Source organism: Lissotriton vulgaris, chromosome 7, assembly GCF_964263255.1.
Source record: "Lissotriton vulgaris chromosome 7, aLisVul1.2, whole genome shotgun sequence".
Lineage (NCBI taxonomy): Eukaryota > Metazoa > Chordata > Amphibia > Caudata > Salamandridae > Lissotriton > Lissotriton vulgaris.
In genome coordinates, this window is record NC_141695.1 from 1020938864 (window position 1) to 1020949028 (window position 10165).

General features: G+C 48.1%; 1 pseudogene; it reads right to left on the reverse strand.

Annotated features, from left to right (window-relative positions):
- Positions 1-4464: 4464 nt before the first annotated feature.
- LOC147702862 (uncharacterized) lies at positions 4465-8057 on the reverse strand (annotated as a pseudogene).
- Between the last annotated feature and the right edge of the window lie 2108 nt (positions 8058-10165).

The window sequence follows — 10165 nt, forward strand, 5'->3', positions numbered from 1 at the left end:
ACAGCCACGGTGGACCGGGGCAGGGAAGCACACCTCAGCACAAGAGCGCCTCACACTGCTGGCCAGTAAATAGCTAAGCCCCACCCCCAGCTAGACTGCAGCGAACGGCCCCACCGGTATCCGGGTCCTCACCCAAGATGGCGCCCCGCGTTCCACTCAAACGGCACAACAGCCACGGTGGACCGGGGCAGGGAAGCACACCTCAGCACAAGAGCGCCTCACACTGCTGGCCAGTAAATAGCTAAGCCCCACCCCCAGCTAGACTGCAGCGAACGGCCCCACCGGTATCCGGGTCCTCACCCAAGATGGCGCACCGCCCTCCACTTAAACGGCACAACAGCCGCGGTGGACCGGGGCAGGGAAGCACACCTCAGCACAGGTAAAATATGTTAGACAACTCAGCTATTTCCCAGCTAAAATCAGGCAAAGTTAAACAGATTTTAAAAGCTGTTTAAAAAGCGTAAAAGAGAATGGCAGTATGGCGGGTGACAGATGAGCTCACACACCTCCAGCAAGGCTCGCAGTCTGCCCCCAATGCTCAAGCAGGACCTCGTAAGTGCTGTCACCAACTCACGAGTGCCGAGTTACCACTGCTGACCAGTGCTAAAGTGCATGTGCTTCTCCCCTAATCATGGTAACATTGGATTATACATAAATGACATATTTAGTTTACCTGTAAGTCCCTTGTACAAAGACATACCATATGCACAGGGCATGTAACCTAAATGCTACTAGTGGGCCTGCAGGACTGATTGTGCCCCCCACACAAGTAGCCTTTCAAACCTGTCTTAGGCCTGCCATTGCAGAGCCTGTGGGTGTAGTTTACTGCCACTTTGACTTCACATTTAAAACGGCTTGCCAGGCCTTAATTTCCCCTTTTATTACAGATAAGTCACCCCAATGTCAGGCCCTAAGTAGCCGATAGGGCAGGGTGCTATGTACATAAAAGGCAGGGCATGTAATTTTAAGTTTTGCATGTCCTCCTGATAGCGACAACAAGGTACCCAATTTCCAACACTGCCCAAAAAAAATAAGAAAGATATTCTTGAACAACCTGTGTAGTTGAAGTTGCTAAAACCATACTAAACAAGTTCTTGGAATTAGGATCATTCTCACCAGCACTAAAACACCCATACTTTAGATCATTCTTCAATAACAGTGTTTGCCCATCCATCCAGAAAACTACCAGCCAAAGGCTTATGGTCCATTTCTGGATAAACTATTTGAAGTAGCAATTTTTACTCATCTCTCCCAATTTACTGAAGAAAAAACTTGATGTTGTACCAACACTCTGGATTCAGGGCAGGTAGAGATAGAGTTAGTCCTGTATCCATGTGGGATGACATAAAACTAACAGAGGACAGGAATGGTGTGGATACGTTACTGCTTCCAGACCTATAAGCAACAGGCACTACTAGATAGAGTCTACCACCTCGGAATATGCAAAAAATAACCTAAAATGGTTGCTTTATACCTCAAAGGCAAAAAGAGCTTGGTCTTCTTACCACCTTTCTTATCCACGTCTCACACCCAACATCATGACATCCCTCAGGGGTCAATCCTCCCTCTTCTACGAATCAATATCTACCTCACCTTATGAGTGGAGCTGATCAGATTGTTCAACCCTGCATGTTAAAACTAGGTAGATGATATGCAAAACATTCTAAAAACGGATGGCCCAGTAGACCTCCACAAGACAAGACTTGATGACTGCATCTCTGCCTTAGGTGCATGGATGATTATTAATCTCCTGTTAGAAAATATCTCCTTTTGCTTGGTCAACCCCAATTTTTGCTGTATTTTATTGGAGGTTCTTTAATTCTTCACACTTGCACACTGCTGTCCAGTGTGTGTTCTGACTCTTAAAAAATGTAAGAATTGGCTCTCTTTGACTGGCATATTTAACTTTCCTATAGGGCTGGATATATGGTGTAGAAAAACACCCATGGGATGAAAAATTAAATGTCTCCTGTGGACAGCAACAGGTACTGTGGCATCCACTGGTGTAAAAGGGAAACATAGCTTCAGGCCTACTAGTGAAACTTGACAATTTTTTTTTTTTTTTTTTTAGTGTATCTTATATAGCGCACAGCTACCCCAACGGGGTGTCCCGGCGCTTGCATTGGGAACCCGTCCTGGCTTTTCCCTGTGAGATAACCCGTACTGGGCATCCCCAAGGTGAAGGCCAGGCATCCCACCGCGGGGGGCCGTAGTGGAGATTAAGCAAGCTATTGCCCAGAGTTGCAGAGTGTGAACCCGTGGTTCGAGTAGGCACCGAAGTGAGAATTATCGAGTCCATGTACACTTGGGCTCAGACCCTGCGGCATCAGGAATTGAACCCTGGTCCCGGGTCTGACCTCAGCTTCCGGGAATGCCTCCTCTAACCATTGAGCCACACTTCTCCACTTCTTCAGACCTGCAGTTCAACCTGTCAAAATGACCAGGAACAAACTTCCTTTTAAATATTAACAAGTCACTCCGATGTAGGGCTAGTAGCATGGTATTTAAAAGTGGGATATGTAGAAATTTTATGTAACCATGTCCCTCCAGTGATAAAGCCCCAAAGGCTATTTTCACTGTGAAAGTTCTGGCTGCCCTATGAGAAGAGTGAAGCACAAATCAAAATATGAACTCTGTTATCTTGGTGTGGGAGGGATGGGTGGAAATAGAATCTAGGAGGCTTGATGTGTGGCTTAATTTTGGAGTCGTTTTATTGAAATGGTATAAAGTAAAGTTTCAGAACAGAAAGGGCAAGGATTTTCCTTGAGTTTCCAAACAATCTCTCTTCTCTTTTCCTTTTTCCTCTCCAGGTATCTTCAGTCAGGTTGTCAGGATGACGTCCCCCAGAATCTCCCAAAAGATAAGATAGCAGCGGTAAGTATAGTGTCCTTGTATTTGGGCTTTGAGATACCATCACCACACCAAAATGCAGGAAGTTAGAGCTGAGAAAAAGGGTGTAGGAACGTGGTGGCTAAGAGACTATGTATTTGATCCCGTTTTAGCTTCTCTCTCTCTTTATCTGGTTCTACCTATCCCTTAGTTTCAGGGAATAAGCCATGTACCCCATGAAAATCGGGAACAAAATTAAAGCCAAATATAACTTAACATGCAAGGCTTCCTAGGATTATCAATATTCCCCAAAGTCTGTCCTAGCCTCCCTCTTCGGAGGTTATGGACACTCTGGGCGTGACATGCAGGGCTCAGTAGTGCACACTTTCATGGCGGTGTCCCCTTTTGACCCCTCTTCACCCTAGTGCCTGACCCTTAAATCTCCTCCCCCTGCCTGAGTCACCTACCGCAACTACCACACCTCTCCTGAGTTGCGGCGGCTTGAAGGCAATCCCTGAGGTCTTCCACCAATCTTCCCACCAGTTGTCGACTTCACCGGTGTCCTCTTCCTCTCTCTGCACGTCAGCTGGGCTCTCTCCGTCCGTCGGCATGGCGTCTTTGTTCGCCGTTGCAGCCAGGCTCCTCCAACTCTCAGCATCTTCCGGGTTTTCTCTGCCGGCTTCCTGGGATTCCCTCTTCTTACGTGCTGACAGTCCCTCCTCTTCCGCCTTCGTACTCATTGTTCATACATCATCCTGCGGCGGGGAATGCCCTTCGTCCTGTGAGGAGGAGGCAGGTGGTATGGTTAACTCCTTCCTTCCCCTTGGGTCCCCCTCACGGATGTCAGAAAGTGAAAAATTGTATAGCAGACGCGACAAAGAATTTTCAATTCTATTAAGGACACGGAGGCGAGGATTATGCTTCTCTTCACTTTACTGACAAATACAGCAGCTAATAAAAACTTTAAACTGGCATGACCCCGGAAGGACAACCCCCTCCAACAGTCTGCACCAATCACTATCAAGTCCAACATATAATTGTCCATGTTTAACCATACGACCTCCTCTTTCTTTGCGATTACACCATCAGTCCAACAAGACCGGAGGCCAACGTGGCAACTATCGCATCCATCGTCGAGGAAGTCACCTCCTGCACAACTGCACACAGTCCCAGATCATAGGCTGTTCATCTCAAGTCTGCTTGTGCTGATCACCTGAAACAAGAATATATGTCGTAATGGCCATTCCCAAACTTGGAAATACAGTCAAGCCATAACAATCATTCGGGTGGGTACAATACTTTACATAATCATACAATAATGCACGAAAATACAGTTCTGCAAGCCAGGGTGGAATAATCCTCGCCTCTGTGTCCTTAATAGAATTGAAAATTCTTTGTCGCGTCTGCTAGACAATTTTTCATTCTATGTCAGTCCACGGAGGCTCAGATTATGCTAGTTTAAAGTTTCTCCACCACCACGAGGCCACATCCACAATAGGTTTATGATAAAACGTCTTAAAGGTGGAATCAGATGACCAATCTGCCGCAGTCATGATATCCCGAAGCCGAGAACCGGCACCAAAAGATTTTGAGGCCATAGCCCCCCTCACAGAATGAGCCCCAAATTTAGAGGTATCAATACCGGCCAGGTTCAACAACCAGGTAACCCACCTGGCCAGAGTCGCACTGGCGACTGGGCAGAAAGGTCTCTGCAATGAAATCAACAATTGACCAAAATCAGTTCTAAATTCTCTAGTACAATCCTCATATACTTTCAGACATTTAACTACACATAATTTACTGTGATGAGGAAATGCAGTATAAGCAATGCATTTTGTATGTGTTTTTGTACGCTTAGAGATCATAAAAGAAACTCCAGTGGGAGTGAATACTCTACCTGACAAATCCAAGGCCCGAATATCCGACACTCGCCTTTATGAGATCAAACAGAGCAAAATCGTAAGCTTTGCTGAGAGCTGTTTGCGAGACAGACCCTCATTAGCCGGCCAAGCCGCCAAAAAACACAAGACCACTGAAACGTCCCAAAGCTCAGTGTACTTGGGTTGAGGGGGATTCACTAAACGGATCCCCCTGACTACCTTACACACCAGGGGGTGTTCCCCAACAGGTTTGCCCTCAACATGCGGATGTCCCGCCGAAATAGCTGACCGGAAGTTATTCACCGATCTATAAGCCATTCCTGACCGCGCCAATTCAGACAAGAAATTCACTATCACAGTGATATCGGATCCCATCGGATCTCCCTGCCGTTCGTTACACCAACCAACCCATCGTCTCCAAGCTGACTCATAACGCTTGTGGGTGGAAGGTGCCCATGCCTGTGATAAGAAAAAGAGAGTGTCCTGTGAAACACCCGGCACTTGCCAACGGCACCGGAAAGTCTCCACGCCATGAGGGACAACTGATCCTGAAGGACCAACGGGTGGCGAAGACCCACCGGGTCCGTAAGAAGGTCCGGAAACGATGAGATCCGCACCGGCGATGCACAGGTAAGACTCATTGCTACTGGGAACCACGCTTGTGCTTTCCAACACGGGGAGATCAAGACCATCTCCGCCTTCTGCCTCTGAACCTGAGCCAGAACCCTCGGGATCATGATAAATGGAGGAAACGCATATAGAATGCCCGTCGTCCATGACTGAAGAAAGGCGTCCGAGCTGATCGCCAAGGGATCCGTACGCCAGCTGTAAAACTGGGGCAACTGTCTGTTGAGCCGTGAGGCAAACAGATCCATCACACACAGATCCCATTTGTGGTTCAACGCCCCGAAGATCCTGGGGTGCAACCTCCAATCGCTGGTATCCCTCAAATACAGAGAGTTCCAATCCGCCGTCACAATGGCGGACCCCGGTATATACTCCGCCGTCACCGAAATTTGATGGGCCAGGCAATAATGCCAAAAATCCTTGGCTATCTCCGCCAGGAGACGTGACCTGGTGCCTCCTAGGCGATTTATATACCCCACCGCGGACACATTGTCCATGCGTAGGAGAATGCAGCATGAAACTTTCTGAGGAGACAGAGTGCGAATCGCAAAGGAACCTGCCAGGAGTTCCAGGCAATTGATGTGGAGACTCAGCTCTTTGCGGAACCAACGACCTCCCATCTCCACCGAGCCGCAACGGGCTCCCCAGCCCCAGCGGCTGGCATCCGACTCTATCACCACCTCCGGGGTGGCCGCGAAAATGGCTCTGCCATTCCACGCATCCATATGCTCTAACCACCAGTTCATCTCCGTACGAGCCTCTGCCGAAAGGGAAACCTGCTGGGCATAAGTCAGACCCTTGCGCAAGTGCAACGCTTTCAACCGCTGCAGGGCCCTGTAATGTAAAGGGCCCGGAAAAATCGCCTGGATCGAAGAAGCTAGAAGCTCTATCAGGCACGCCAAAGTCCTCAAGGAGATTGTCGGAGAGGCAAGCGCTCTCCTCAACTCCTTCCTGATAGCCACTCTCTTCTTGAGGGGCAAGAGCAACTGAGCTTTCACCGAGTCGACCTGGAACCCCAGGAACTCCATCACTTGAGAAGGTCTCAAGATGCACTTCTGTAAATTCAGAAGGAAGCCCAAGTCCTGAAGGAGTTGGATCGTCCATGACAGATGGAGTGACACCATCTCCGGCGACTGTCCTAAAATCAGTATGTCGTCGAGGTAAATAATGAAGCGAACGCCCCTTTCTCTCAACCTCTGTGCGATGGGTTTCATCAACTTGGTGAAACACCATGGGGCGGATGACAGTCCAAAGGGCATGGCGGAAAACTCGAACCACCGGTTGCGTCACTGAAACTGTAGGAACCGCCGGTGTGGGGGATAAATGGACACTGCCAGGTAGGCGTCTTTTAAGTCCAGGCGTACCATCCAATCCTGTTCCAAGAGGATGTCGCGCAGGAGGTGTATACCTTCCATTTTGAAGTGCCGATACACAACCCAGCCATTGAACTCTCTGAGGTTCAACACCAGACGATACCCTTGGTCCTTTTTGGGGACCACAAAGACGGTGCTTATGAAGCCTAGATCGTGTGGGGTGGATTCCACAATCGCTCCCTTCTGGAGCAAGGAGCATATCTCTGCGTCGATGAAACTCTGCTCTGTTTGGGAAAAATGAAGGGGATTCGGCCTCTGCCGCTGTACCGGGGAGGCATAGAACTCTATGTGAAATCCCTGTACTGTCTGTAACACCCAAGGGTCGTTTGTGAGCATTCGCCACCTGTGGAGAAAAAGAGACAGTCTGCCTCCCACCATATGTTCTGACGGACATAGAAGTCGTACCTGAATAGGAGTTGTCTCCTGAATTATTCTGCTGTCCATGATAGGTTCCTCTCTGCCCTTTGCCTCGACCTCCTCTATCACTGGAGGGGTAGAAATTGGAGCGTCGGTTGCCTCTGCCTCTCTGATCTGCTCCACGCGAGGTCTGTGCATAACCTCGGCCGGACCCTCGACCTCGTGGGCGTCTGGCCCTATCAAAAACACCAGTGTGGAACACTCTCTTGATGTTTGATTGCACCTTGTCCAGCGCGGAGAAGGTGGTAATGTACTTGCCCATTTCCTTAACAAATTTGTCCCCAAAAAGCATACCATTAGCCAGGGAACCTGGTTCGTAAGGGGCCATTTCTGCCAGTTGGGAATCGATTCTCATAAGAAAAGAGCGTCTCCGCTCCGTAGACAGGGCCACATTCGCATTCCCCAAGAAGCACATGGCACGTTGTGCCCATTCCAGGACCTCCGATACATCCATTGGTACATTTTTATCCTTTGCCTTAACTGCTGCGTCTAGAATCTTCGTGAGGGGTCCAGCGACATCCAACATTTTGTCCTGCCAACCCCGCCATGCTCTATCCAGCCCCTATTTTGCAAACTTCCTCATAAACGCCACCATTGTGGGATCCAAGTCCGGCGTATCCACTACCTTTCCTGTCAAGGATGGTCTGGGGCATTCAGATCGCAGTGTGGCTCTCACTCCACTGTCGAAACCTTGTCGCAGGTTGTTACCCACATAATGCGCCAATTCTGGACACTGCACCTATTCTGTGGATCTAGGGTGCACAATACTATTAGGATCAAAAAGAAGGTTCTTTGGCACCTGACTATCATCTGCTTTGTAAGCGGTGTGTTTCACCTTCTTAGATTTCTTTCTGGAAGCCACCGATTCCACCTCTGAATCAGAGGTGTCAGGTGGGGTCGGGGAAGAATCCCCAGACGTTTAGTTCGCCATTGAGCCATGATCCTTCATGACATTCGTGGCCATCTGTGCCAACACCTGGGCCGAGGAGTGAGTAGCGGTATCACCCTTTCGGGCTGACTTAAACTTTCTCTTGCCATATTTCTGAAGGGGTTTAGTAAAAGGCTTGAGAGCCTTGATCAGTGCTTTATTGACCGACCCTTGGACATGGGTATCCAGGGCCTCCACCAAATTTTCCTCCAATTGTTCCTCTTGTGGCTCATACTCTTCATATTCGTTGTATTCTACCCATTGGTTGTCCTCCTCGGTGTAGTACGCCATAGCTCTAAAGCAGGGAGGTGTGGAGGAACTTCTACAGGGGGGGAGCAGCCCAGGGGTGCCTCTAACACACACACACACACTGTAGCTCCTAATGTCCAACACTCTATGAGGTCAAAATCAAGGTGGAAGGAGACCCCTTTATGCATACAAAATCTCCCCTAGAGCCTGGCTCTGATCCGGACACGCTCCGGTAAGCGTTCAATGAGACCAGGATTTATGCAGTCAAAAGACGCGCGATGTGCGAGGAGCCGGTAATGCAAAAGTGAAAGTCGGCTCCTCGCGCATGCGCGTCGCGTGTGGGGGCTGAACTCGACGGCCTCCTGAGCGTGAGAGACTCGCGTCTGTCTCCTCCTGCTCCACCGCCCCCTACTGTTCAGTTTCGCGCTCCTACGACTCGCGCCACCAAAAGGTTAGATGAAATAAATGCGTGGGGCATAAACAATACAACGGGAACAGCTACATCAAATAAATGCGAGGGGCATAAATAATACAACGGTAACAATAAGTTCAAAGACACGCTCACGCGCCGTTAACAACCACCGCCCTTATAACAATTAACCACAACAAAGTAGTAACGTAAAGGGCACTTAACTCGCTGCTCCAGCAGCAAAGAAAGAGGAGGTCGTATGGTTAAACATGGACAATTATATGTTGGACTTGATAGTGATTGGTGCAGACTGTTGGAGGGGGTTGTCCTTCCGGGGTCATGCCAGTTTAAAGTTTTTATTGGCTGCTGTATTTGTCAGTAAAGTGAAGAGAAGCATAATCTGAGCCTCCGTGGACTGACATAGAATTGAAAACCGTGGGACAGATACGGTGAGTCTCCTGCCCTGGTTCGGTTGTCCCCCTCACACTTCGGTTAAGAACCAGTAAAAAGAGTTAATATTTATTAAATGTTCAGGCCTTGAAAAATCATAAAAATGTTACCAGACCTGCAGACTTGAATAACCTACTTGACCTAAATGTAGCATACTTGACCAATTAACTGGTCTGAAATTGTGTTGTCCTAGGCCAATATTTTATTTTACAGTCTCCATTATCACATATGACAGCACCTTCAAATAGATGAATTCAGCATTTCTGCTGTACAAACAAACTATTTTGTTTGATTTAATAGACTAAACATGTACTTCCTGTATAATAAGAATGTAGACCACATATAGGGTACACATGACCCCCCCAGATTTGCTTTCCTGTTCACTAATAGCATTGTCATCAGGGCGAGAGCAGCAATGTCTATCAGGTTATGTTTTACATCTCAATTATAATTAAAATATTACTAAAGCATGTTATGGGGGCTCGCTGCAATTTACAGATAGTTATTTTTCCATTGAAATGGCCACAAATGTTCCCACTAACATGCAGCTTTACTGATAAAACAGTATAGCGTGTAAACATTATTGCCTTGCAGTAGGGTTTCAGCAAAAATATTTATCATTTGCACATTGTTAAGTAAAGTGTTCTGATTTGTTTTTTATTCATTGCTGTTTGAGACTTGTGAGGAGACCTGAAAAGCTGGACCTGCTCCCAGTTGTACCCAGGATAAAGAAGTGGACTTCAAGTGTCAGTTAGCAGACCTCCTGTGTGGCTAACTAGGACATAGCAAACAGCAAGAGGCCTTTTCCCTGAAGTCCTCAGCTGACTAATAGCATCTGTATCTGGACTTGACCCTGGTGGTGTAAGCTTTGGCACCCAAAGTGTTGTTCGTGAGGTCCTGGACTCCCTGGCTGTGCCTATCTAGACTTCTCCTAGCACCTTTGAAAAGTTGGGGCTTTCAGACCTCCGGAGGACCTGGAGCAACCATCCAAGCCAATCTGCTC